The sequence below is a fragment of the Mustelus asterias genome, chromosome 15, assembly GCF_964213995.1.
Source record: "Mustelus asterias chromosome 15, sMusAst1.hap1.1, whole genome shotgun sequence".
NCBI lineage: Eukaryota > Metazoa > Chordata > Chondrichthyes > Carcharhiniformes > Triakidae > Mustelus > Mustelus asterias.
In genome coordinates, this window is record NC_135815.1 from 30,659,400 (window position 1) to 30,685,699 (window position 26,300).

The window sequence follows — 26,300 nt, forward strand, 5'->3', positions numbered from 1 at the left end:
AACTGTACTTGATTGCTTAAGCCTGTGGTTAAAGCGAGAGAGCTAATTAAATAGAGAACCTTCTTAAAAAAGACCTGGGCCAGGAGTTTAGGGTCCCCTCTCACCCAGTGGTGGGCATGTGGTGGGGGCCGTAAAATCCTGGCCCTGGGTTCTAACTGACATGATGTGTGTGGAGAAAATCCTGTAAGTTCTGAGATGTTTTGTAAATAAACCTGTTTGGATTTCATCTCTGCATTGCTCTGAGTTCAATCAGACATAAGAAAACAACAGCCTGAAGAATACATAATACTCTGGACTTCAGAGGGAGATCTTGGGCCTCCCTTGTGCCAGTTTATGTCCCCATCACCCACTCTCCCAATGTCCATATATCCTGTGGTCTCCTGCTGCTTGTTGATGCTTCCATCCACTATTTAAGTCAGACCGGTTGATCCATCAAGGAGGCTGGAGCACGTCATGTCAATGAGGCCCTGCTGTTAAACTCAGCACGATTTCTACATCTCAGACATTGCTGGATCTTACCACATTTGCCCATGCTCTCCCCTCCTCCCCCCGTTATTATCATGGTATCAGTATCATGTATGGTAAATATGATAAAATATGTAGTTCTGCAAAGACACCAGCTACATCTTTTGGTCGGAAGTCAGCATTACATCAGCTTTTTTTTAGTCAATATTAGCATATTGTAACATGAGATAAATGTTGATTTTCGATTCAGGCATATTACACGTAGGGTAGGATTTTTAGCCACCACCCCGCAGTGGAAGGGTGAGCACAGATATGAGTAGACATGGAAATGCGTGCTACCGGTCGGCATGTTAGTTTACCAGCACCACCGCACACCTAGCCATTCTCCCAGAAGGTTGACAAGACTACCCAGCTACAAAGGGCAAGTAGCCAATTAAGCTCTTTAAAGGTCCATTCTGGCTTCCTGTGGCATTGGAGACTTGGCCAGCTGCCTGGAGGCAGCCTTCAGGCCGCACTTGAGGCCCTCTCCTTCTGCCAGGCCTCAGCTGCATTCACAGGCCACTCTGTGTGATGACTTGGGTCTATTTTTTATTATTAATGTTTAAAAGGTTGGCAAGGGGGCACCTACATCTTGGCGGTGCTTTCCCTCAGAAAAGGTAGCCTATTGCCTCTTCCATGCTGGAGGGACCCTATTGGCCCATCAGTCTTGAGATCTCACCTACCATCCTTAATTGGAAGATGAGCCTTTGGCTTTAGTTGGAAATTGAGAGAAAATCATTGCTGGCTGTCTGTTCCATGCAGGGTACAATGTTCTAACCTCCAATTTGATCCTGATGGCCTGGACCTTTGTGAAATCATGCACTCTCCATGTCATTGCCAAAATAGCACCAGGAACCTGGATCCAGAAGTCCCATCCCGATTTCTGAGTGATCCTATTTTTTCCAGAAGGGAAAAGGGGGAAGAATGTAGTTTACACATGGAGCAAACACAAACCCCGCAGGTTTATCTGAATTGAAACAAGCCCCGTTTGCAGTCATGAGGTCTGTTTTCCATAGTGTGTGATGTATGATTTTTAAGAGTAAGTGTGAACGTGTGTAGAAGGGGGAATAACAATGCTGGAACTGTCAATCCCCTGCCCTTTAAACTTTGGGAAGAAACAACCTTCTATGTCTCTGAGTTGAAAAGAATCAGTGCTTGTAATTTCAATAGCTGTCATTAATATAAACCTGAGGGCTATCATTACAGCATTATTACTGCTGACATTATTCCACAACCTTTCATTTGCACAGTGGGGGGCTGTAAGTTCATAGTTTGATTGACAGCAACAAGAGGTTATTAAAGGATTATCAGTCCTTGATGTGGGGCTATAAATACAAATGTTTGTTTTTATAATGGATGAACTACTTGAAGGAGTTTAATCATATTGAAATGGCTTTTATCAATGAAAGTGTTTTTTTGGTCTTGTGAAGTCTGTAATAGGTACTTAGAACTTTATTTTATTTCACCTCAGCATTGCTCCTGCATTCTTCCCATGGTGGGTACTGGGTGAGTTGGCAATGAGGGCAAAGGGTCATGGTGGGTTTGCAGGATTTTGCATTAATTTGACACAGGGGAACAAGGGGCCATGAAGATGAAAGGCGTTAATTGGATTGTAGAGGGACATGGGTTGGCATAGAGGGTATGAAGGGCCATTGGGTGTGCATGGGGGCCTGGGTTGGTATGAGTTAGCATGGATAGGGCATGGGGAATGGGTGGGGTGATTAGGGAGGGAGGGAGGTAGGGACTAGGAGGCCCCTCATTCAACCACACAAGTGGGACAAAGTCCCAGATTACCAAGGTGGGTCCTCTAACCAGCCTCCCTTGCCTCGGCACCCCCTGTAGCTGCCTCCTTTTGGGGCGTTGACCTCAATTCCAGCATACAACCCCCCCGGAATGAAGATCCTGTTGTGTTCGGAGCATTTCTTTCTTGAGGAGGATGCAGCGAGCTGAGACATTTCCCGATTCTGAGGACATGCATTGAGAGAATAAAAGAGAGAGAAAGTGTGGTCCAAAGTCAGGGTGCCTACCCAAAGGACAAAACCCTGCCCCATTTCTAAGAGAGCTTTAATATATTATCTAAACCCCTATGAAAAGGACAATTGTTTTGTTATGATCCATTGTAACATAAAGCATAATAGATTTAACAAGGAAGTATCTTTGATGAAACATCTTATTCATTGATCTAAGAAAACATTAACACCACACATGCTTCATGTTCACAGGCCAATCTGTTTGCAAAGTTTCACATGCTTTGCCTTCACTCAAATCAACAGTATGATAATTAAAGAAGAAATTAAACTTCAGTGGATAAGTAACTTCTTTCGCTGCATTAGTCATTCTTCGTATTTTTTTTTGTTCTCCTTTACAGGGTCTCTGCCATCCAGACCCCAGATCTCAGCCTGTCCAGGGGACCAAAGACTCCATCTCTGGTATCAATGACCAGTGACCCAGAGGATGCATCACCTGTCTCTCCTGCACCCTCCACTAGTGCAGGTACATTCACCCCAGACGTAGAGGATTTAGAATTAGGGCCACTTTCGAGTGAGCGCAGCACAGGCACGTCCCTGCAGCTGACGGGGATGTGACTGGCAAGGTATCAGACACTGGGTGTACTGTTGGGACACATTTAACATAGAACATAGAAACCCTACAGTGCAGAAGGAGGCCATTCGGCCCATCGAGTCTGCACCGACCACAATCCCACCCAGGCCCTCCCCCCACATATTTTACCCGCTAATCCCTCTAACCTACGCATCCCAGGACTCTAAGGGACAATTTTTAACCTGGCCAATCAACCTAACCCGCACATCTTTTGGACTGTGGGAGGAAACCGGAGCACCCGGAGGAAACCCACGCAGACACGAGGAGAATGTGCAAACTCCACACAGACAGTGACCCGAGCCGGGAATCGAACCCGGGATCCTGGAGCTGTGAAGCAGCAGTGCTAACCACTGTGCTACCGTGCCGCAGGTCCCCTCGCTGAGCCTTAGGCTGATGACAGCCTCCTGGTCATGGGAAAAGAAACTTTGCTGGAAATGCGACAGAGATAAGTGTTGTGCGCACCTTTAAGTGGGGGTGGTTATGTTTACTCTACCCCCTTTCACTAAAGGGGATCTGATGCAATGTATAATGTGACTCAGACTTAGTGTCAGCTTGTTCTGAGGAAGCTTCTAACTCAAACACTTGTACAAGTTCTCCCACTGTGTAATACTACTATCAACTTTTCAAATCCTTAATAAATGAAATTTTGTGTTAACCAACTCTTTATGCATTGTAGACGCCTTACTGTTTAACTACTAAGTCACCACAAGGAGAGGAAAACCACAATAGTTAAGTGAACACACATGTGGGTTAGGTGGATTGGCCTTGCTAAATTGACTCTAGTGTCAGGAGGATTAGCAGGGTAAATATGTGAGGTTACTGGAATAGGGCCTGGGTGGGATTGTGGTTGGTGCAGACTCAATGGGCCAAATGGCCTCCTTCTGTACTGTATGGAATCTATGATTCTATGATTCTATATAATGGAGGTGCCAGGGGTTATGTGCAGCTTTACATGGACCATGGAGTAGTCCAAGCATGCCATGAGTCCTGTCACGTCTCAGGCATATCAGCACATGGCTCCCTCAATGGAAAAGTTGCCATGGGGAGCCAGGTCGAAAAATTCATCCTCTCTGACCTGCAATCTGTTCTCCTTGCCATGGGCTCCATACAGCCGTGGCTAAGCAAGAGGGAGGTGCGCGACTTAGGCCTCCGTCCAGGAGCCCCTTCTTTTCAGTGAGACATGGGATTGCCATTGTGCACACAGATGGAGGAGGAGGGCGTGTTGGTTGCCCAGGGGGTTTACTCTGAGGGCACTCCCAGGATGAACAACCTCTCCTCATCTCCTCTGCCGCTGACCCCATTGCCATCAGTAAGCACGGTCGAGGAGGTTGCTGCGGAAACTGTGCAGAACGTCCTCCAATAAACCAGAGCCCTCAACACTCCGGATATCCAGAGGATGCCCACCAATGTAATCACAGAAAACTGGGCATCACACTCAGCAACCTGCCCCCACCTCAGCTGCTGATGTTGAGGCCAAACCAAGACATAGCGATCAGAAAATTAAACTGAAACATTTATGAGTACATGGGTGCTCTTACAAAATTCACTTTATCACATAAATATTGCACGATATAATGTCTTCACTTTATTTATTTGGGCATCACCATCTTGTTTTGGGAGTTGCTTAGTCAGGGACCCAACAAGGCTGGTGTGCCTCATTGGAGGCGGAAGGGGAACATTAGCCATCTCCTATATTGTGTAGGAGACTATTGTATCGTGTGTTTGTGAGCCATCTTTATTTATTGTTCATTTTCATTTTGATGTTTGCCACTCTGTGGGACATAGAGGAACATGCAGGCTCTGCAGATACTCCATTATTCACAGTGTTTTAGAGGTCGTCTGAGGTTATGTTCCACAGAGACAACTGAACTGCCTTATGTGACACGGCAGCACGGTGGCACAGTGGTTAGCACTGCTGCCCCACAGCACCAAGGACCCAGGTTCAATTCCGGCCTGGGGTCACTGTCTGTGTGGAGTTTGCACATTCTCTCCATGTCTGCGTGGGTTTCCACCAGGTGCTCTGGTTTCCTCCCAGACTCCAAAGGTTAGGTGGATTGGCCATACTAAATTGCCCCTTAGTGTTCAAAGATATATAGGTTGGGGAATTAGCAGGGTAAATAGGTGGGGTTACGGGGTAAGCCTGGGTAAGAGTTGATGTGGATTTGATGGGCCAAATGGCCTCATTCTGCACTATAGGGATTCTATGATTCGATGGTTGCATTAATCTTTCCACTTCAACCTCTGCTGTGTGCCCTCTTCCTATGACTTGATGAGTTACAGACACTGCGGGCAGAATGATCCCATCCTGCCCACCACGGGAATCGTAGTGGGTGGGGGACGGACCCATGCAAAGGCCCGTTGACCTCGGGCGGAATTTTCCGGTCTTGGGGCAAGTCAACACAGGAACAGGTCCTTTGGCCCTCCAAGCCCATGCTGATCATGATGCCCTAACTAAACGACAAAAAAAAACCTTCTGCCCTTAATTGGTCCGTATCCCTCTATACCCTCCCTATTAATGTACCCATCCAGATGCTTCTTAAATGTTGCTAATGTGCCTGCTTCCACCACCTCCTCTGGCACCACGTTCCAGGCACCCACCACTCTGTGTAAAAAACTTCCTCCGTACATTTCCCTTAAACATTCCCCCTCTCACTTTGAACCTGTGCCCCCTTGTAATTGACACTACCACCTTGGGAAAAAGGCTCTAACTATCCTTTAAGTTTGTAAATATACATGGCAAGAGATTTTTAAGATGAATTTGTCTTTCAGTGGAATCAATTTATATTGCCCGCCATTTCACTGATAGGATCAAAAACAAGAAAGCAAAAATTGTATGGGTTTGATTTTGGATCTTTGAAAATTTCAAAATTCAAAGTTCTATCTAACTAAAGAGGTAAAAGTTCAAAGAAATCTACAAACGATCCTCTGATTAGGATAAAGATTAATAGATCCATTGAGCATGTTGGAAATTCATGGCAATTGGCCTCCACATTGAAACGCGTATTGGTATTGCCTCTATCGCTTTGTGTATTAAGCCAATGCAAAGCAATAAGACTCCCAGGTATCTTAATGTTGATGGCTGGTCTTATTTTCCTTAAATTAGCTCCTTATTCACTCACCCACTCAACCTTACATTGAGACAGAAAACGTAAGCAACTCGCGGACTGCACTGAGGCAGGTGAACTGGAATCAGGTTGCCTGGCTCCAGACAACAACACAACCAAGATAGTTGGCAATGATATTATGAAACCCTAGTTGTTATTATTGTTAACTTTAGATATTCTCTTTCACCTTAATAACAGCCTCGAATATTACATAACTCCAGATCTGGATTCAGAGCACTTAATAGGCTGTGCACTTTGTAGAAATAAAAGACTTAATCCAGCTCTTTGCTGAGTTGTGTAGTCATGCTTGACATTGTGCCCTGAGCGGGACATTTAATACATCACATATCTCCATACACTCTTTGCATGCTGTGTAATTTTAGGTCTTATCCAAGACTCAATCTTTGAATGAGAGCTAGGCCAGTTAGAAGTGAAATCGGGAAATATTTTTTCAAAGGGTAGTGGAAATATGGACTTCTCTCTGTTGCTGCAGATGCTCATCTGCCTCCTCTTTTCGACACCATTCCTCAACTTTTTTCACTTAACCCAACGTGTGTAGAGGGATGATTATGTCATTTTCAACTTGGATATACAATTCTCAACTCTTTCATCCAAATTATGAATCGATACGGTGGTCAGGTTAATGACTTCAAAAAATACAACTGGATTCGTCGAACATGACCCACGTTTCACAAATTCATGCCAACCCTTTTTGATCAACTGACTCTTGTCCATCTGCTCAGTCACCCAACTTCTGATGTCCACAAATCCTTGAAGGTGGCAGCACAGGTGGAGAAGGTGGTGAAGAAGGCATATGGTATGCTTGCCTTTATAGGACGGGGTATAGAGTATAAAAGCTGGAGTCTGATGTTGCAGCTGTATAGAACGGTTGGTTCGGTCACATTTGGAGTACTGTGTCCAGTTCTGGTCGCCGCACTACCAGAAGGACGTGGAGGCTTTAGAGAGGGTGCAGAGAAGGTTTACCAGGATGTTGCCTGGTATGGAGGGTCTCAGCTATGAGGAGAGATTGGGTAAACTGGGCTTGTTCTCCCTGGAAAGACAGAGAATGAGGGGGAGACCTAATAGAGATGTACAAAATTATGAAGGGTATAGATAGGGTGAACAGTGGGAAGCTTTTTCCCAGGTCGGAGGTGACGATCACGAAGGGTCACGGGCTCAAGGTGAGAGGGCCGAGGTATAACTCAGATATCAGAGGGATGTTTTTTACACAGAGAGTGGTGGGGGCCTGGAATGCGCTGCCAAATAGGGTGGTGGAGGCAGACACGCTGGCATCGTTTAAGACTTACCTGGATAGTCACATGAGCAGTCTGGGAATGGAGGGATACAAACGAATGGTCTAGTTGGACCAATGAGCGGCACAGGCTTGGAGGGCCGAAGGGCCTGTTTCCTGTGCTGTACTGTTCTTTGTTCTTTGTTCTATGTCAGATTCCGGTAACTTTCTCATAATTGGCATTGAGCTGACAGCACAGGAGTCACCTTGTTTCTCCCTCACATCTTTCTTAAATAATGGAGAACCATTTGCAATTTTCCCATTCGATGGCACAATTCCTCAGTATAGAGAGTGACTAATGCATCTGCAGTTTCTTCACCTACAGTTTTTAACAGCATGGGGTGAAACCTACCAGGGACTGAAGATTTGTCTATATTAATGGTTGAATAATACGTCAACCTCCAATGTCCAGGTTAGCATGTGCAGAATGATCACTTGGTCTAGATACCAAAAACTAGTGTTATATGGGCAGCCATAACCTAGCGGTGAGGTGGCACAGTGGCACAGTGGCACAGTGGTTAGTACTGCTGCCTTACAGCACCGGGGACCCCAGTTCAATTTCCGGCTTGGGTCACTGTCTGTGTGGAGTTTGCACATTTGTCCCATGTCTGCGTGGGTTTCCTCTGGGTGCTCCAGTTTTCTCCCACAGTCTAAAAGACGTGCTGGTTAGGTGCATTGACCATGCTTAATTCTCCCTCAGTGTATCCGAACAGGTGCCGGAGTGTGGCGACTAGGGGATTTTCACAGTAGATTCATTCCAATGTTAATGTCAGCCTACTTGTGACGCTAATAAATAAACTTTAAACTTAGCAGGATTCATCATCGTCAGAGGTGGAGTGGCCACTTAAAGGCCTTAATAAGTGTATGGGTGAGGTTCCCATCCAAGACCCTGCCAACTCATTGTAAAATTGTATCTGGATCCTGGAAGGCGAGATCCCAGAGGGAATCCAGCCCATGCAAATTCACACCTGCCTGCCTCAAAACCCATCAGTGGGGAGTGTAACATCTAGGCCTTTGTCTTTCCATGGATCTTTGCATGACTGCAGAATCCAATGCAGAATTGGCATGGACCTCCAGAGAACTGACAGTTCATATTGCTGTTGTCGGTGCTGAGAGGATCTTCTGCAGCTGAGACACCTCTGGCCTTCCTCTGGGCATGTCGGATGTTGGGAGTTTGGCATAGGTTGTCTTTAAAACACACGATGGCCTAGTGGTATTATCGCTAGATTATTAATCCAGAAACTCAGCCAATGTTCTGGGGGCCCGGGTGATGACATATGGTGGAATTTGAATTCACTAAAAAATATCTGGAGTTAAGAATCTACTGATGACCCTGAAACCATTGTCAATTGTCAGAAAAACCTATCTGGTTCACTAATTTAGGGAAGGAAATCTGCCATCCTTTCCTGGTCTGGCCTACATTGACTCCAGAGCCACAGCACTGTGGTTGACTCTCAACTGCCTTCCAACGACATCTAGGAATGGGCAATAAATGCTGACCAGCCAGCGACGCCCATGTCCCATAAATGAAAGAAAAACGCAGCCAAATTTCAGTACTCCACATGAGCGGGTTTGTTACAGTGTTTTCCCAAGAGAGTCGGGTCTGCAATGCATTGATTTTGGTCCTCAGCTTAATGCCATGCTGCTTCTAGACTGAAGCATAGAAATGGGCACGGAATTAGAATGCAGGGAAACGAAAATGTCAGTGGCATTCTTGTACAGTCCGATGTTCATTTGCATGTGTGCCATAAATCATTAGCTACTCCTCTGATATTTTGAAAATAAGTTGTTGATCTTAGGTGGAACAATTCAATCAAGCCAGGCAGCAGGCCAAGAGCACTGAGCCATGGGTTATTCAGATTGGACCTGAGCCAAGCGTTTCTCGGAGAACAAAGAGGTGACTGGAAGACACGTCACCCTGAATTGACTAGAAACGGCCATGCTTTCTGAGCTACGTGCATTCTTATCCCTGTATGACCAAAGTACTATAATTAAAAACAAATCTGCAGCAACCTGGGCTTTGAACTGTCTCAATGTCCGGCAGGAGCAGAAATTCAATGAGTTTTGGAACAACGCCAAAGTTACAACACTTCTTTTGAATTTAAAAGGTGCTGGAAAAGTAGCCCTCATTTCAAGGGCTATTTCTGGCAGCAACACCTGCACTTAACAAATCAGTTCCCTTTGAAGCCAAATCACTTCTCCAGTGCAAGTCAAGTTTCAGTAATTGATAGGGATAGAGGTAGCCTTGGCAAGAACTCTGCCATTCATGTGGAAATTGAATCTTAAAAATTCAAAACCTTACTTACCTCGCATTACTTCTTTAAATCATTCTCAGTTGTGTAACAGGTGCCGTGCCTTTCGCTTTGGGTGATTGGCCCTGAGGTTTTTACCACTCACATGTTGGCTGATCTCATTGCTAGGCATTGAGTCAGACATTGCCATTGACTGATACCATTTGTAAGTCCCACTCTACTGCCCTAACAGAAAACGAGTGGACTAATAAAACTGTAAGCAATGTCTAACTTTGTAGAGTTTAACAGACCGGTTTTGAAATATTTTGCCGTGACAAACATGTGCATCGGATCCCCACTTGCGGAATAATTTTTAGAGTACGCGTTCAATAGCCTTTTGAAAGCTCCTATGGAATCTGCTTCCACCACTTTTTCAGACAGGTTATTCCAAACCTTAACGATTCTTTGTGTGAAAAAATTATCCTAATTCTAGTAGTCTTATTGGTAAGCATGCAGGTGCAGCAGGCAGTAAGAAAAGCAAATGGTATGTTGGCCTTCATGGTGAGAGGATTTGAGCACAGAAGCAGGGATGACTTGATACACTTGTACACAGCCTTGGTGAAGCCACACCTGGAATATTGTGTGCAGTTTTGGTCTCCGTATCTGAGGAAGGATGTTCTTGCTCTAGAGGGAGTGCAGAGAAGGTTTACCACACTGATTCCTGGGATGGCGGGACTGACATATGAGTAGCAATTGAGACAGTTAGGATTGTATTCACTAGAGTTCAGAAGAATGAGGAAGGATCTCATAGCAACCTATAAAATTCTAACAAGACGAGACAGGGTAGATGCAGGAAGGATGTGCCCGATGGTGGGGTGTCCAGAACCAGGGCTCACAGTCTGAGGATATAGGGTAGACCGTTTAGGACGGAGATGAGGAGAAATTTCATCACCTAGAGAGTGGTCAGTCTGTGGGATTCGTTACCCACAGAAAGTATTTAAGGCCAAAACATTGAATGTTTACAAGAAATAGTTAGATAAAGCTCTTGAGGCAAAGGGGATCAAAGGACAAGGGGGGAAGCCGGGATCGGGCTCTTGAGTTGGATGATCAGCCATGATCATAATGAATGGCAGAGCAAGCTCAAAGGGCCGAATGCTTTTCTCCTGCTCCTATTTTCTATGTTTCTTATGCCAACAATTTTATACCCGAGACCTCTGGTTCCCAACCTACTTACCAGAGAAAACAGTTTCTTCCAATTTGCTCTATCAAAGCATCCCTAAACCTTGAATGCCTCTATTAGGTCTTACCTTAAGCTTCTCTGCTCAAGGGAGAACAATTCTAGCTTCTCCAGTCTCTCCATATAACTGAAGTCGCTCATCCCCAATATCAACCTCATAAACCACCTCTGTATTCTCTCCAAGGCCTTGACATCCTTCCTAAAGTAGTGTGTTCAGAATTGTATGAAATGCTCCGGCTGAGGCTAAGCCAGTAATTTGTGAAGGTTTAGCATAACCTTGTTTTTGCATGCAATGTTAACATGGCAAAGTCGCCCTTCGTTTTACCAACTTTACCTGTCACCTTCAAACATACACATCTTGATTAATTTATTTTATTTTTAAATGTGTAAATACACATCAATGGTTGTGAATTTTCAACAGACCATGTTAGGTTAGCAAGCCACATCCACTACCTTTACAGTAGAAGTTGAAACTTGAAACTATGTTTAGAATTGGTGAACAGATGAACAAACATCTGCAAAGCATTGGCCTGAATTTTCCAGATCGGTCATTTCTCCACTCCTCAAATCCAACCCAGGAGAAAGTGCTTTGGAAGGTCGGATTTTTGGTCTGGGAGGAGTGGGTGAAAATTGAAGTTGTGACAAGCAACTCCTGAAAGTGGCCAGAGGCTGCCAGGTAGGCTGGGTGAAAGGACTGCCTTGATGCATCGGCATTTTGTCGACGCAAAACAAAACGAAACAAAAAAAAGCCCTCCAGTCCTCACCCCTCACACCCAATCATCCCCCATGTACATTTCCTATGCAGCATCCATGCCGACATATGCCATCTCATTCTCTCCACTGAACCCCATGGCCCCTCATAGCCTCCATGCCAACCTATGGCCCTCTTGTCACTCTTTATAGTGCCGATGCCAACTTAGTGCCAAAGCATGCCCAACGTCATGGCCCTTTAGAGCCTTTATGCCATCTAAGTGACAACTCATGCCAACCCTTGCCCCAACACCCTTTGCCCTTATACCTATCATGCCTACTGGTGTCCACCATGGGCAGGCATCAGTACCTGCGCTAAGATAAAATAAAGTTCTGAAGTGTCTTTACTGAATTCACTATTTCAAAACAAAAACCACCTTCATGATAAAAAACCATCACTGTGCATAACGTTCTTTAATCTTTTGTAAGAACAAGCATTGGAATTCATAGTCTCATTTCAAAGAGTTTATCACTACTTGAAACTGTCAATCAAATTGTGAGCTGACAGGCATGTGACAATGAAAGACTGAAATAAATTACACTGCATTCATTCTATAGTGCTCACCCACAGGCTTACATTATCAGACAAGATGAAATAATAAGCACAGACATTTTTTGCCCAATTAAATGACTCAACAAGCTGCCAGGGGAAAGTCGTCCATGAGTCTTCCTGCCACGGGCTTAATCAGGGCAGAGGTGGGTAGGCAGGCCCCAATCTGCCACCCTCCTACCTTAGAGTCTCCATCACCAAACCCATCATGGAATAGGGCATTATAGTCTGTCCTTATTATCCAAGCAGCACATGGCCTCTTTAATCTTACTAGCAAAATACATGGACTCACTAATTTACCATTTGCACATCCATTCTGAAAATCTGCTACCATCTTCATGCATTTTGGCGCAGCCACTTTTCGTTGTAACAATCACCCCCTCCCTCCCATCCCATTAGGTGTCATCAACAAAGTTTGAAATTGTATTTCCAATTCCCAAGTCTAAATCATTAATGCAAATTGTGAACAACAGTGGTCCCATCACCAATACCTTTGGATCACTACTTCCCACATTTTGACAGTCTAACCAGCTACCCTTAACCCTTGAGGTCAGAATTAGAGGGCCCACCTCTGTGCACTGTGGCGTGGGCCCAGTTTTTAACAGGGTTTTTAACCCCCGCTAGTTCTGATCCCTCAGCACCCTCACCCATGTCTATTCCCCCTCCATACTATGTATGCTCCTTCCAAACTTCACATGCATTCCTCTTACCCACTCTTCTAGATTCCACTAAATACAGAACCAATGAGCCCTATGATAACATTGGCAAGTCTTCAAGAAAAGCAGGCTTTCAACATTCTCTTTGAAGGAACTTGTCCCTCTTAGAATCTCATAAAACTGTCAATAAAACAGCCAGTCAAAGTTCCACAGAAGAAGTCTTTGATCTCCTTCACAACTCTTTTTCTTGTCCAAATAAATGCACAGGCATTGAAAAGCCACTTCAGAGAAACATAAATTTATTGCAGTCTCACGAAACTGTTGATCAAATAAAACTAGCAGTTCACTTTGCAACTCTGTAAACAACTCCCTACATGCTGAGTCCATGAGTCATTCTTGGAACTTAGCCAAGCATTTGTAATTAAGCCATCTTTATTTGATTCTGTTGATATGGTTGCTAGATAGCCTCGTTATGAGTGTTTGGCTGAGCTTAAAGAATGGCCAATGAAATCAGTGTGGGAGGGGGCTGTTTACATAACTACAAAGGTCACTGTTTGCTTTGTTTAATTGACAGTTTTATGAGATTATAATAATTTTATCTTGCTTCAAAGTGTTTTTTTTATGTCAGTGTGTTTACGTGGATACGATTGAGAGTTGTTACGTGGATTAAAGGTTTCCTCAATGGGGCTTTCACTGGCTTTGTCTGATTGACAGTTTTAGGAGAATGTAAAAAGTGGATTTTATTTCAAAGGAAATGTTGAATACCAGATTTTTTTTTTAAATCATGAGCATTTCAAAGATTTGTCAGTGTTATTACATGGCTTATTAGCCCTGTACCTTGTAGATATGGTTTGATTTGTTTTGATTTATTATTGTCACATGTATTAGCATACAGTGAGAAGTATTGTTTCTTGCACACTATACAAAGCATACCATTCATAGAGAAGGAAAGAAGAGAGTACAAATGGAAGAATGCTTTAAAGGGTCTGTGGACATCAGGACATTAAAACAACATGCAAATCAAGCCACAGAGTCCTTTAAATATATTCATATCTAATTCTTTGTAAGTTGAATTGTCAAAGACTCTAATGCATCCAAAGTCTTGCAAAATGCTAGTCAGTTTAATGGTTTCTTACCTTTGAAGGACAGGGCCCAATGATCAATCATTGGTATCATAGAATCTACAATGCAGAAGGAGGCCATTTGGCCTATTGAGCCTGCACCGATACCAGTCCCACCCAGGTCCTATCCCAGTAAGCCCATATATTTACAGTCCTAATTCCCCTGACACTAAGGAGCAATTTAGCATGGCCAATCAACCTAACCCACACATCTTTGGACTGTGGGAGGGAACCGGAGCACCCGGAGGAAACCCACGCAGACATGGGGAGAATGTGCAAACTCCACACAGACAGTGACCCAAGCTGGGAATTGAACCCAGGTCCCTGGCGCTGTGAGGCAGCAGTGCTAACCACTGTGCCACCATGCCGCCCCTAAAAGCCAGACAAAGCATTAATCACAAACCTAAATATTTATAAATCATTTTGTCATCTGCCATCTGAGCAACGTTTGAACTGAGCTGTCAAAAGGTTCCTGACTCCACACCCGGCTTCTTGCATGGTTCACGACTCCTCAGAGAAGAGGTGAACCATGCCTTCTGTAAAAGTCAGCACAACTCCATCAAAGTTGCAGGGGTTTGGAATGCCCACCCACAAAGGAGCTACTATGGTCAGAGGTGCTAGTTTCATGATGTGGTCAAACAGGTTGAGTGTGTCAACCCGTAAATCCTTCCAATATACCAATGGTTGACAGTAAGAGTGGGAGAGACTCCGGTCAGACACACTTGATGTGGAGTGGTGTCTTCAAGCTAAAAATCCCTGGCGACAGACTCGCGACCTGTTCCGGGAATTACTAGCTATAGAACAGTCTGTCTTAGCACACCACTAGGCGTGGGAAGGGAATGATAATGGGAACTCTCTCCTTTACTTCCTGAAAAAAAATTCAAATCTGGTCACTGGTCAAGTTTGATTTCCTACTACTGTTTTCAATTCCCCTTGCAATAAACAATAACAGCAGCAAGTAATTAGTTTTCCTAATTACTTGCTGTTCCTACATACTAATCCTTTATGATTCATGCACTAGGAAAACCAGATCCCTCTGCATCTCAGAGCTCTTCAACCTCTCGCTATTACAAAGAACGAAGAAAAGTACAGCACAGAAACAGGCCCTTCTGCCCTCCAAGCCTGTGTCAATCATGATGCCCTAACTAAACTAAAAAAAAAACCTTCTGTCTTTACTTGGTCCATATCCCTCACATCATCTCTATTCATGTACCCATCCAGATGTCTCTTAAATGTTGCTAACGTGCCTGCTTCCACCACCTCCACTGGCAGCGCATTGTAGGCACCCACCACTCTGCATGAAAAACTTCTGTAAGAAGTTTAACAACACCAGGTTAAAGTCCAACAGGTTTATTTGGTAGCAAAAGCCACACAAGCTTTCGAGGCTCTAAGCCCCTTCTTCAGGTGAGTGGGAATTCTGTTCACTGCAAGACTGTTCTCTTCCTGTTGGGGAGCACTTCAGCGGTCACGGGCATTCGGCCTCTGATATTCGGGTAAGCGTTCTCCAAGGCGGCCTTCGCGACACACGACAGCGCAGAGTCGCTGAGCAGAAACTGATAGCCAAGTTCCGCACACACAAGGACGGCCTCAACCGGGATATTGGGTTCATGTCACACTATTTGTAACTCCCACAGTTGCGTGGACCTGCAGAGTTTCACTGGCTGTCTTGTCTGGAGACAATACACATCTTTTTAGCCTGTCTTGATGCTCTCTCCACTCCCATTGTTTTGTTTCTTAAAGACTGGATTAGTTGTAAGTATTCGCATTCCAACCATTATTCATGTAAATTGAGTCTGTGTCTTTATAAGTTCTGTTTGTGAACAGAATTCCCACTCACCTGAAGAAGGGGCTTAGAGCCTCGAAAGCTTGTGTGGCTTTTGCTACCAAATAAACCTGTTGGACTTTAACCTGGTGTTGTTAAACTTCTTACTGTGTTTACCCCAGTCCAACGCCGGCATCTCCACATCATGAAAAACTTCCCCCATACATCTCCCTTAGACCTTCCCCCTCTCACCTTGAACCTGTGCTCCCTTGTAACTGACACTTCCATTCTGGGAAAAAGCCACCGACTATCCACCCTGTCTATGCCCCAGGTCTCCCTTTAGCCTCCGTCTTTTGAGTGAAAACAACCCTAGTATATTCCACCTCTCCTCATAGTCAACACCTTCAAGACCAGACAACATCCTGGTGAACCTTCTTTGCACTCTGTCCAAAGCTTTCACATCCTTCTGGTAGTGTGGTGACCAGAACTGCACGCAATATTCCAAATGCGGCCTGACCAAGGTTTTATATAGCTGTAACAAGATTTGCCAATTCTTGTACTCAATGCCCCGGCTGATGAAGGCAAGCATGCCATATGCTTTCTTAATCACCTTGGCCACCTGTGTTGCCACTTTTAGGGAACTGTGAGCCTGCACGCCCGGATCCCTCTGTATGTTAATGTTCCCAAGAGTTCTGCCATTTACAGTATAATTTGCACCTAAATGTGATCCTCCAAAATGCATCACCTCGCATTTGTCCGGATTAAACTCCATCTGCCATGTCTGTGCCCAAGTTTCCAATCTATCTATATCCTGTTGTATCCTCTGACAATCCTCGGCGCTATCAGCAACTCCGCCAATCTTCGTGTCATCAGCAAACTTACTAATCAGACCCCCCACATTTTCCTCCAGATCATTTATATATACTACAAACAACAGAGTTCCCAGCACTGATCCCTGCGGAACACCACTAGCAACAGATCTCCATTCTGAAAAATGCCTTTCTACCGCTACTCGCTGTCTTCTATAACCAAGGCAGTTCTTTAACCATCTAGCCACCCCACCCCGGATCCCATGTGATTTTAGTTTTTGTACCAGTCCACCATGTGGGACCTTGTCAAATACCTTACTAAAGTCCATATAAACTACATCCACAGCCCCTCCCTCATCAATTATCTTTGTCACCTCTTCAAAAAACTCAATCAAGTTGGTGAGACATGACCTTCCCCGTACAAAACCATGCTGCCTATCACTAACTGGTCCATTTTCTTCAAAATGTGCATATATACTGTCCCTCAAAAGCTTCCCCACCACTGACATCAGGCTCACTGGCCTATAATTCTGTGGATTACCCCTGCTTCCGTTCTTAAACAAGTGAACAACATTGGCTATTCTCCAGTCTTCTGGAACCTCACCTGTGGCCAAAGAGGATATGAAGATACCTGTTAAGGCCCCAGCTATTTCTCCCCTTGTCTCCCACAGTAACCTGAGCTAGATCCCATCCAGCCCTGGGGAATTGTCCTCCTACGACAATATGCTTCTTTCTTATCCATCTTGCCAAGGTGGACAACCTTACAATTTTCCTTATCCTTGTCCACTCACCTAACCTATCTATATCCTTTTGTAGCCTCCTTATTATGTCCTCCTCACAACATACTTTCCTACCTATCTTTGTGTCATCAGCAAATTTAGCAACCATGCCATTGGGTCCTTTCCAAATCATTTATATAGATTGTAAAAAACTGAAGCCCCAGCACTGATTCCTGTGGCACACCACTCACCACATCCTGCCAACCAGAAAAATACCCATTTATGCCAACTCTCTGTTTTCTATTAATGGATCAATCTTCTATCCATGCCAATATGTTACCCCCTACACCGGTTAGTCTGACTTCGGTGGTTGGTAAATTGATGGAAAAGGTCCTTAGGGATGGGATTTACGACCATTTAGAAAGATGCGGATTAATCCGAGATAGTCAGCATGGATTTGTGAAGGGCAAATCGTGCCTCACAAATTTGATAGAATTTTTTGAGGAGGTAACTAGGTGTGTTGATGAAGGTAGGGCGGTTGATGTCATATACATGGATTTTAGTAAGGCGTTTGATAAGGTCCCCCATGGTCGGCTTATGATGAAAGTAAGGAGGTGTGGGATAGAGGGAAAGTTGGCCGATTGGATAGGTAACTGGCTATCTGATCGAAGACAGAGGGTGGTGGTGGATGGAAAATTTTCGGACTGGAGGCAGGTTGCTAGCGGAGTGCCGCAGGGATCGGTGCTTGGTCCTCTGCTCTTTGTGATTTTTATTAATGACTTAGAGGAGGGGGCTGAAGGGTGGATCAGTAAATTTGCTGATGACACCAAGATTGGTGGAGTAGTGGATGAGGTGGAGGGCTGTTGTAGGCTGCAAAGAGACATAGATAGGATGCAAAGCTGGGCTGAAAAATGGCAAATGGAGTTTAACCCTGATAAATGTGAGGTGATTCATTTTGGTAGGACTAATTTAAATGTGGATTACAGGGTCAAAGGTAGGGTTCTGAAGACTGTGGAGGAACAGAGAGATCTTGGGGTCCATATCCACAGATCTCTAAAGGTTGCCACTCAAGTGGATAGAGCTGTGAAGAAGGCATATAGTGTGTTAGCTTTTATTAACAGGGGGTTGGAGTTTAAGAGCCGTGGGGTTATGCTGCAACTGTACAGGACCTTGGTGAGACCACATTTGGAATATTGCGTGCAGTTCTGGTCACCTCACTATAAGAAGGATGTGGAAGCGCTGGAAACAGTGCAGAGGAGATTTACCAGGATGCTGCCTGGTTTGGAGTGTCGGTCTTATGAGGAAAGGTTGAGGGAGCTGGGGCTGTTCTCTCTGGAGCGGAGGAGATTGAGGGGAGACTTAATAGAGGTTTATAAAATGATGAAGGGGATAGATTGAGTGAACGTTCAAAGACTATTTCCTCGGGTGGATGGAGCTATTACAAGGGGGCATAACTATAGGGTTCATGGTGGGAGATATAGGAAGGATATCAGAGGTAGGTTCTTCACGCAGAGAGTGGTTGGGGTGTGGAATGGACTGCCTGCAGTGATAGTGGAGTCAGACACTTTAGGAACATTTAAGCGGTTATTGGATAGGCACATGGAGCACACCAGGATGGTAGGGAGTGGGATAGCTTGATCTTGGTTTCAGATGAAGGTCGGCACAACATCGTGGGCCGAAGGGCCTGTTCTGTGCTGTAATGTTCTATGTTCTATGTTCTACACCATGAGCTTTTATTTTCTGAAATAATCATTGATGTGGCACAATATGACATGCCTTCTGGAAATCTAAATACCGTACATCAACTGGTTCCCCTTTATCTGCCACTTCTTCAAATAACTCCTGTAAATTAGTGGAACATGATTTTCCTTTTGTAAAACTATGTTGACTCTGCCTGATTACCTTGAATTTATCTAAGTGTCCTCCTATAACATATTTAATAATAGCTTTTAACACTTTCCCTATGACAGATGTTAAGCTCATTGCCCATAGTTACCTACTTTCTGCCTCCCTCCCTTTTTTCATCAATGGAGGTACATTCGCTATTTTTCAATCTAATGGAGACATCCCTAAATCTAGTGAATTTTGGAAAGTTGAAATTATATTCGCAGGTTTGAGATATTTTTCAATTACATCTTTGATTAAAGATTATATTATCTTTCCTACAACCAATCTTTAATCAGCTGAATTAATTCCTGAACCTTGTTCTATCTGCCCTTTTAAATATAGAAATAACATTATGAGGGGAAATTTTCCCACCCCACCCGCCGCAGGAATTGTAGCAGGCTGAGGTGGGAGGGGTGGGGGCGGACCATGCAAAGGTCCGTTGACCTCGGATGGGATTTTCCTGCTTTGGGGAGAGCGTGGCTGCAAATTCCCACCCTATCTGTCCAAAGTGCCTCTGCTGCCTATTCCTGCATGATGGCTCTAAAGTGCCTCTGCCTTTGAGAACATTCCCCCCTGGCCCCATTCCAGGGTGATTTTGCACACTGTGGTATGGTGACTCTGAGTCCCGATTGGTCACCCAAGCCAGGTGACCCTTACTCTGCTGTGTTGCCCTTCAAGGGACAACCACCACAAAAACATTTCTTAACGTAAATATATCATTTATTTATTAATGTCACAAGTAGGCTTACATTAATACTGCAATGAAGTTACAGTGAAAATCCCCTAGTCGCCACACTCCGGCACCTGTTCAGGTACACTGAGGGAGAACTTAGCACGGCCAATCCACCCTAACCTGCACATCTTTCAGACTGTGGAAGGAAACCGGAGCACCCAGAGGAAACCCACGCAGACATGGGGAGGGCGTGCAGACTCCACACAGACAGTGATCCAAGCCGGGAATGAACCCCAGTCCCTGGGGCTTTGAGGCAGCAGTGCTAACCATTGTGCCACTGTGCTGCCTGGATTGTTAACACTAGAAAGCATAAACATTTTTGTCACTTTGAAGTCTATTTTCTCTGCAGATCATACACAATCTGCCGTAATGTTAGCTGTACTAAATATATGTGGTTGATTCAGGGTGCAGATCCAGCAAGGGCATAATTCCAACCTTTGCCAGTCATTAAATGATCATTTTAAATGCAAACATTCAGCGCCGGGGAGTCATGGTCAACATTTAGATCTTCAGTTTCTATCTTCTTTTCAACAAACCCAGGACTATGAGATGAATCATAGTCATATTCATAGATGGGGCGGCTCGGTGGCACAGTGGTTAGCACTGCTGCCTCACAGCGCCAGGAACCCGAGTTCGATTCCCGGCTTGGGTCGCTGTGGAGTTTGCATGTTCCCCCCGTGTCTGCGTGAGATTCCTCCGGGTGCTCCGGTTTCCTCCCACAGTCCAAAGATGTGCGGGTTAGGTTGATTGGCCATGCTCAATTGACCCTAGTTTCGGCGGGGGGGTTAGCAGGGTAAATGTGTGGGGTTACAGGAATAGGGTGGGATTGTTGCCGCTGCAGGCTCAATGGGCTGAATGGCCTCCTTCTGTACTACAGGGATACTATGAGTCATTCATTCCACTGCGCTAAATTCATCCCACAATCACACACTTCGGTGCCATTAAGGCCAGAAAGGGTTGAAGATTTACCTCCTGTGATTTGCATGTAATGAAATGATAGGCCAGTTTATAAAGAATGAGCTTTCAATTCTGTTGCATACAGCCCACAGTAAACCTTCCCGCATGATGATTAAAAATATCTTTTTAAAAATTGCCAGTCACCATACCACAGTGTGCAAAATCATGGCCCTGGCATTTGGAATTATACTGTTTCACTTCAAAATTGTTATGTCTGAGAACTTAACTGAGGCCTGATTGAGCCAATGCAACCCAGCCAAATTAGCACATCTTTAAAACATCTGCCTGTTGCTGGTGGTAATACAAGATGCAGTAGACTTTTTGACTCATGCGTCTAATGTAGTCAAAACAAATTTACATCACCCTTTAATAGCATGACAGAGTCCAATTTGGTGGTTTGATTTGTCAATAGACTGGCCGTCAATGCCAACAAAAGCTGATATGTTCACTTTATGCTGAGCCACAAAAAAAAAAGAGTCAGGAAAAAAGCAATTTGCCATATGGTTTTGTATATTCTCATCAGCGAGTTGCAATTAGGAGGGTATGCGTCATTTCAACCAGGTCAAGGAACCCACATCAGGTCTGTAGTCCCAGTGTGAATAGCCGGCAGTGTACAAGAAATCTGGGCAGTCGGGACTACCCAATATCCGAAAAGAGTATACATGAGGTTAAAATCGTGTGAGCAGCACAAACCCGCAGGCCTGCCAGACAATCTGGATGTAGTTGTCTAAAAGAGATCATTAGCGAACCCGTCTGACCAAAACTATCCTTTGGAAACGTAAACCAGGGGAGGTTAGGACCAAAATCAATACAAGCAGCCCTTAAATCTGTGCGTCAAAGATTCGCCTTTGTTGCAAATATTTATAAAGCTGAACTCTTTGGAGTTTAAAGAGACATAAATCCATTTTATGCATTTTTTTTTATCGTTGGCTTGTTGTTCACGTTCATTGCAACTCAGGAATATCCAATATTTCACAACAAGACTTTTTGTTACAAAATAATGTCAGCAAAGTTGAAGCACTCAGTGCTTCAACGCTGTGTTAATTTTTAGCCAGCTATTGTGTCTTGACATTTTAAACCTTTCAATGCTGTCATTTATCACCACAGTGAGAACTTACGAACATGGTACAGCACCAGCATCTTCTGCCAGCAGCTAGTCAGTCAACCATTCGCAGGCTGAAGTCCTTCCCATATTAGGCCAATTTCCTCGCCTGAGCTGTGTTAACAACACAGAACGTAAATCCTCACGATTTGTTTAAATTATTCAGCTCGGTCAGGGTGTGTAACATATCTTTAACACTTGGTCATTACTGATCTGTTATGTCGGATTTCAGGGACTGGTAATGGTGACTGTTGTGGAGGTGGGGGAAGGGGGGAGGCGGGGGAGAGTGTGGGGGGGGGGTGGTGGTGGTTGCGGGTGAGGGCGGTGCTGTTATAAATTAACAATTTCCAAAATTCTGGGAAAATATAATAGTTTCCTTTCTCATTTTATTTCTCTCAGGGCGCTCTTACCAGAATTTGACGAAAGGTCAGACTGGAAACCAGTGAGTTTTCTCTGCCGAGAAACAGGCCGATTTTCTCTCCTGATCCTCTGACACTGTCAAGTGACGTACCTGATTATGTCACCGGCAAGGGGTGGTGAAAATCAGGAACCACAATCTCACCGGCGAGATTCACAACTTCCGGGTTTCGCTGGATGTTGAGCTCCGTCCCCGTTCCCGGGGACAGCGAGAGTGGGCTCAAGTTCCCGCCTCTCATCTCCCTCCTTCATTCCTTTTCTCTTTCTCTCAGTACATTTGTGCTTTTGTTTTACGGTCAACGTTTTGTTGGAATCGAAGTGGTGTACTAATTATGCTCAATAAATGGTACAATTTAAAAAGGGGTACAGTGATAAATAAACTTGGGGGTTTACTTACCCCAATCTTTTAAGGTGGCAGATTGAGTTAAAGTAGCTTGTCCAAAGGGATTCTTGACTTGTACATAGAGCCATAGACCTCTAAAGCATGGAGGTTATTATAGAATCATAGAAACCCTACAGTGCAGAAGGAGGCCATTCGGCCCATCAAGTCTGCACCGACCACAATCCCACCTAGACCCTATCCCCGAAACCCCACATATTTACCCTGCTAATCCCCCTGACATACACATACAGATTTTTGAATGGACCTACCTCACACTAAGTTGATCCTTCTCTACACCCTAGCTATGACAGTCACACTACATTCTGCACTCTCTCCTTTCCATCTCTATGAACGATATGCTTTGTCTGTATAGCATGCAAGAAACAATACTTTTCACTATATAGTAATACATGTGACAATACTAAATCAAATCAAAATCATCCCGGGACACTAAGGGACAATTTAGCATGGTCAATCAACCTAACCTTTGGACTGCGGGAGGAAACCGGAGCACCCAGAGGAAACCCATGCAGACACGGGTAGAATGTGCAAACTCCACACAGACAGTGACCCAAGCCGGGAATCGAACCCGGGTCCCTGGAACTGTGATGCAGCAGTGCTAACCACTGCGCCACCCGTTATGCTGAACCTTTGCAAATCACAGGTTAGGCTACAACTATACATGTCGATGTGATGCATCTAGTATGTGGATGAAGAGATTTAGCCTGCTTTCCACTTTTGTCTGCTTGTTTGCTTCTCAGCTTAAGCCTGCAATGCTAGCTAGCAGCGATGCGAAAAAGAGAACCAAATGTGTAAGTCTCTCCTTGAGACTCCACAAAGACAGTTACCCAAGCTGGAAATCAAACCCGGGTCCCTGGCGCTGTGAGGCAGCAGTGTTAACCATTGTGCCACTGTGCAACCCTTTTATTTAAAAGTGGTGTTGGTGTTATGAAGAGTTTTAATTGAATAAACTAGGAAAAACTGTTTCCACTTGTGGGTGGACCATTATAACTAAACAGCACAGATTTAAGATAAAGGCAAAATACTGTGAATGCTGGAATCTGAAACAAAATGCTGGAGAAACTCAACAGGTCTGACAGCATCTGTGGAGGGAGAATAGACCAATGTTTCATAGAATACCAACAGTGCAGAAAGAGACTCCATCAGAGCACTTTTTTTTAGATAATTAGATGAGATAATTAGCAAAAGAACCAGAGAGAGATGAAGAGAAAATAAATGATACAAGTTGTTAGGATCTGGAATGCACTGTTTGAAGCAGATTCAATGGCAACTTTCAAAAGGGAATTGAATGTATACTTGAAAAGTTCAAAGTTGCAGAGCAATGGGGAGTGAGACTAGTTGGACAAGTTCAAATCAGGCATCGAAAAGGCAGCCAGCCCAATACTACAACTTTCCAGCCTGTCAGCATTGTAAGATACTCCCACCTATATCTATAGGACCAGCACAATATGACAGTGGTTTAAGAATTATGATTCTGGGTGTGGGCCAGATTCAAATTCAAATGACTGAGGTGAAAGGACAGTTTACTAAAGCCACAGCACTATCCAGTCCCGACATTTATGGTTTAACTAGCAGCAGACATTTCCAGAAACTAAATCCATCATTTATCTTTGGAAGGGGCACTGAGAGAAAGTCACATTCACCTCTTAAATATTTTGCTTTTACCATTCAGCTTCAAATTTCTTTTTAAATGTGCAGTTTGGACAGTGTATTGTTATATTTGGAACGTTGACGGATTTAAAACTAAACTTTATGAATTCTGAAGGATGAATGAATCACGCATGTCGCCTCGTTATAGAATCATACAGCGCAAAAGGAGGTCAGTGAAATAAAACTCGAGATTGATATAAACACAGGTTGCTGACTTGATAGCACCTGTTTTGTATTACCACACAAAGTTAAGATCTATCTATGTCTGTGTGGAGTTTGCACGTTCTCCCCGTGTCTGTGTGGGTTTCCTCTGGGTACTCTGGTTTCCTCCCACTTTCCAAAGATGTGTGGGTTAGGTGGATTGGCCATGCTAAATTAACCTCAGTGTCAGGGGGAATGCATGGGGTTACGAGGATGCAGCCTGGGTGAGATTCTTGTTGGTGCAGGCCCGATGCGCCAAATGGCCTCCTTCTGCACTGTAGGGATTCTATTCTATGTGAAACTGGGGTGGGAGAGGGTATTGAGTGAGGCCTAGATCAGGCACTGGAATAGTCTGATGCTAGTCACTGGGCTGGATTTTAAACTCCCCCACCCAAAGTGAGTCATCTTTATCAATCCAGGGGGCGGCCTAACCATCTAGATGTTGCCCCATCCCCAAGCTGCCCCCCCCCCCCCTCAGAACCCAGCAACCTGCCCCCCTCACCTCCATTTCCAGGAGTTGTCAGCACTTGATGGGTGAGATCCCCGAACACTGACTCAAATGCTGTCCCGAGGTGCTGGAGGGCCACCGGCATTTGAATGGCCGGCAACTCTCTGAGGCAAAACAATTCCTGATCCTGAGGGGGCAGAGATCCAGCTTGAAGTGTATTAAACACCAATTGATCAGTTGGTGATCCCCTCAGGCAGATCCCCCCCTCTCCCTGGCTCCATGGCTGATGGACATCGGAATTGAGTGCCTTGTATATAATTCAGCCCAGTGTCAAGGTTTGTGTAGAAAAACTGGCCACCTGGATGAGCAACAGGGCAGCCGACGGCACCTGAAAAGCCAAATCACAACTCAACGGAAGAGGGAGTGAAAAAAAAGATGAAATTGAAAATCTGCTACAGATTTTTTTCTGGTACTTTATCCCACCACGTGGGACAAACCAGATCCAAGCTGACAAGACAATAATACAGAAAGAAGTTTAACAACACCAGGTTAAAGTCCAACATCTCCACATCATGACTACCATAGACACCGCAAACTGCCGGCTCCAAGTGGAGAGGATCTCCAAGAAGATCGCGCATATCGACACAGACATCATGTTGGACTTTAACCTGGTGTTGTTAAACTTCTTACTATATTTACCCCAGTCCAATGCCGGCATCTCCACATCAAGACAATAATATACATCCCATCTTGGGTTTAATCAAAACAAGATCCAGGCTGACAGGATGAAGCCTTTACACCCCGTCCCAGGCTTGATCTGACGCTTCATCTGAGCCAAAAGGCCGAGATGGCTTTGGAAAGAATTGCATCAGGTAAGGCCTCAGTTTAACTTCATTGGCTACCCTGATCGCTTGCTCTATCCTTGCAAAGGGAACCATGATCGTAGGCATCAGCACACCCCAAGTGCAGTGAGTGGGCTTGCAACATCCCCTGCCAGGTCATTAACTTTCCACACTGCCACAGATGTCTACTGTCTGTCACTGTGCAAGCTTAAGCTGCCAATGAGGTTGAGCTGCGTTGCATTTGCAGAGCAGTTGCACCTGACTGTTGCAATAAGTGTACTTAATGTCCCCAATATAGCAAAAAAGTCACTGTCAAAATATGCTA

The 26,300-nt window shown here is 44.6% G+C and overlaps 1 long non-coding RNA gene across 2 annotated transcripts in view; it reads left to right on the top strand.

Moving 5' to 3' along the window:
• The window catches only part of LOC144504431 (uncharacterized), a 37,405-nt gene extending 14,668 nt beyond the window's left edge, over positions 1 to 22,737 (top strand). For both annotated transcript variants that reach the window (XR_013499630.1, XR_013499629.1), the window contains exons 2-3: positions 2,873 to 2,997; positions 22,414 to 22,737. This is a non-coding gene — a long non-coding RNA (uncharacterized LOC144504431). The remainder of the gene's footprint in view (positions 1 to 2,872; positions 2,998 to 22,413) is intronic.
• The last annotated feature ends 3,563 nt before the right edge of the window (positions 22,738 to 26,300 follow it).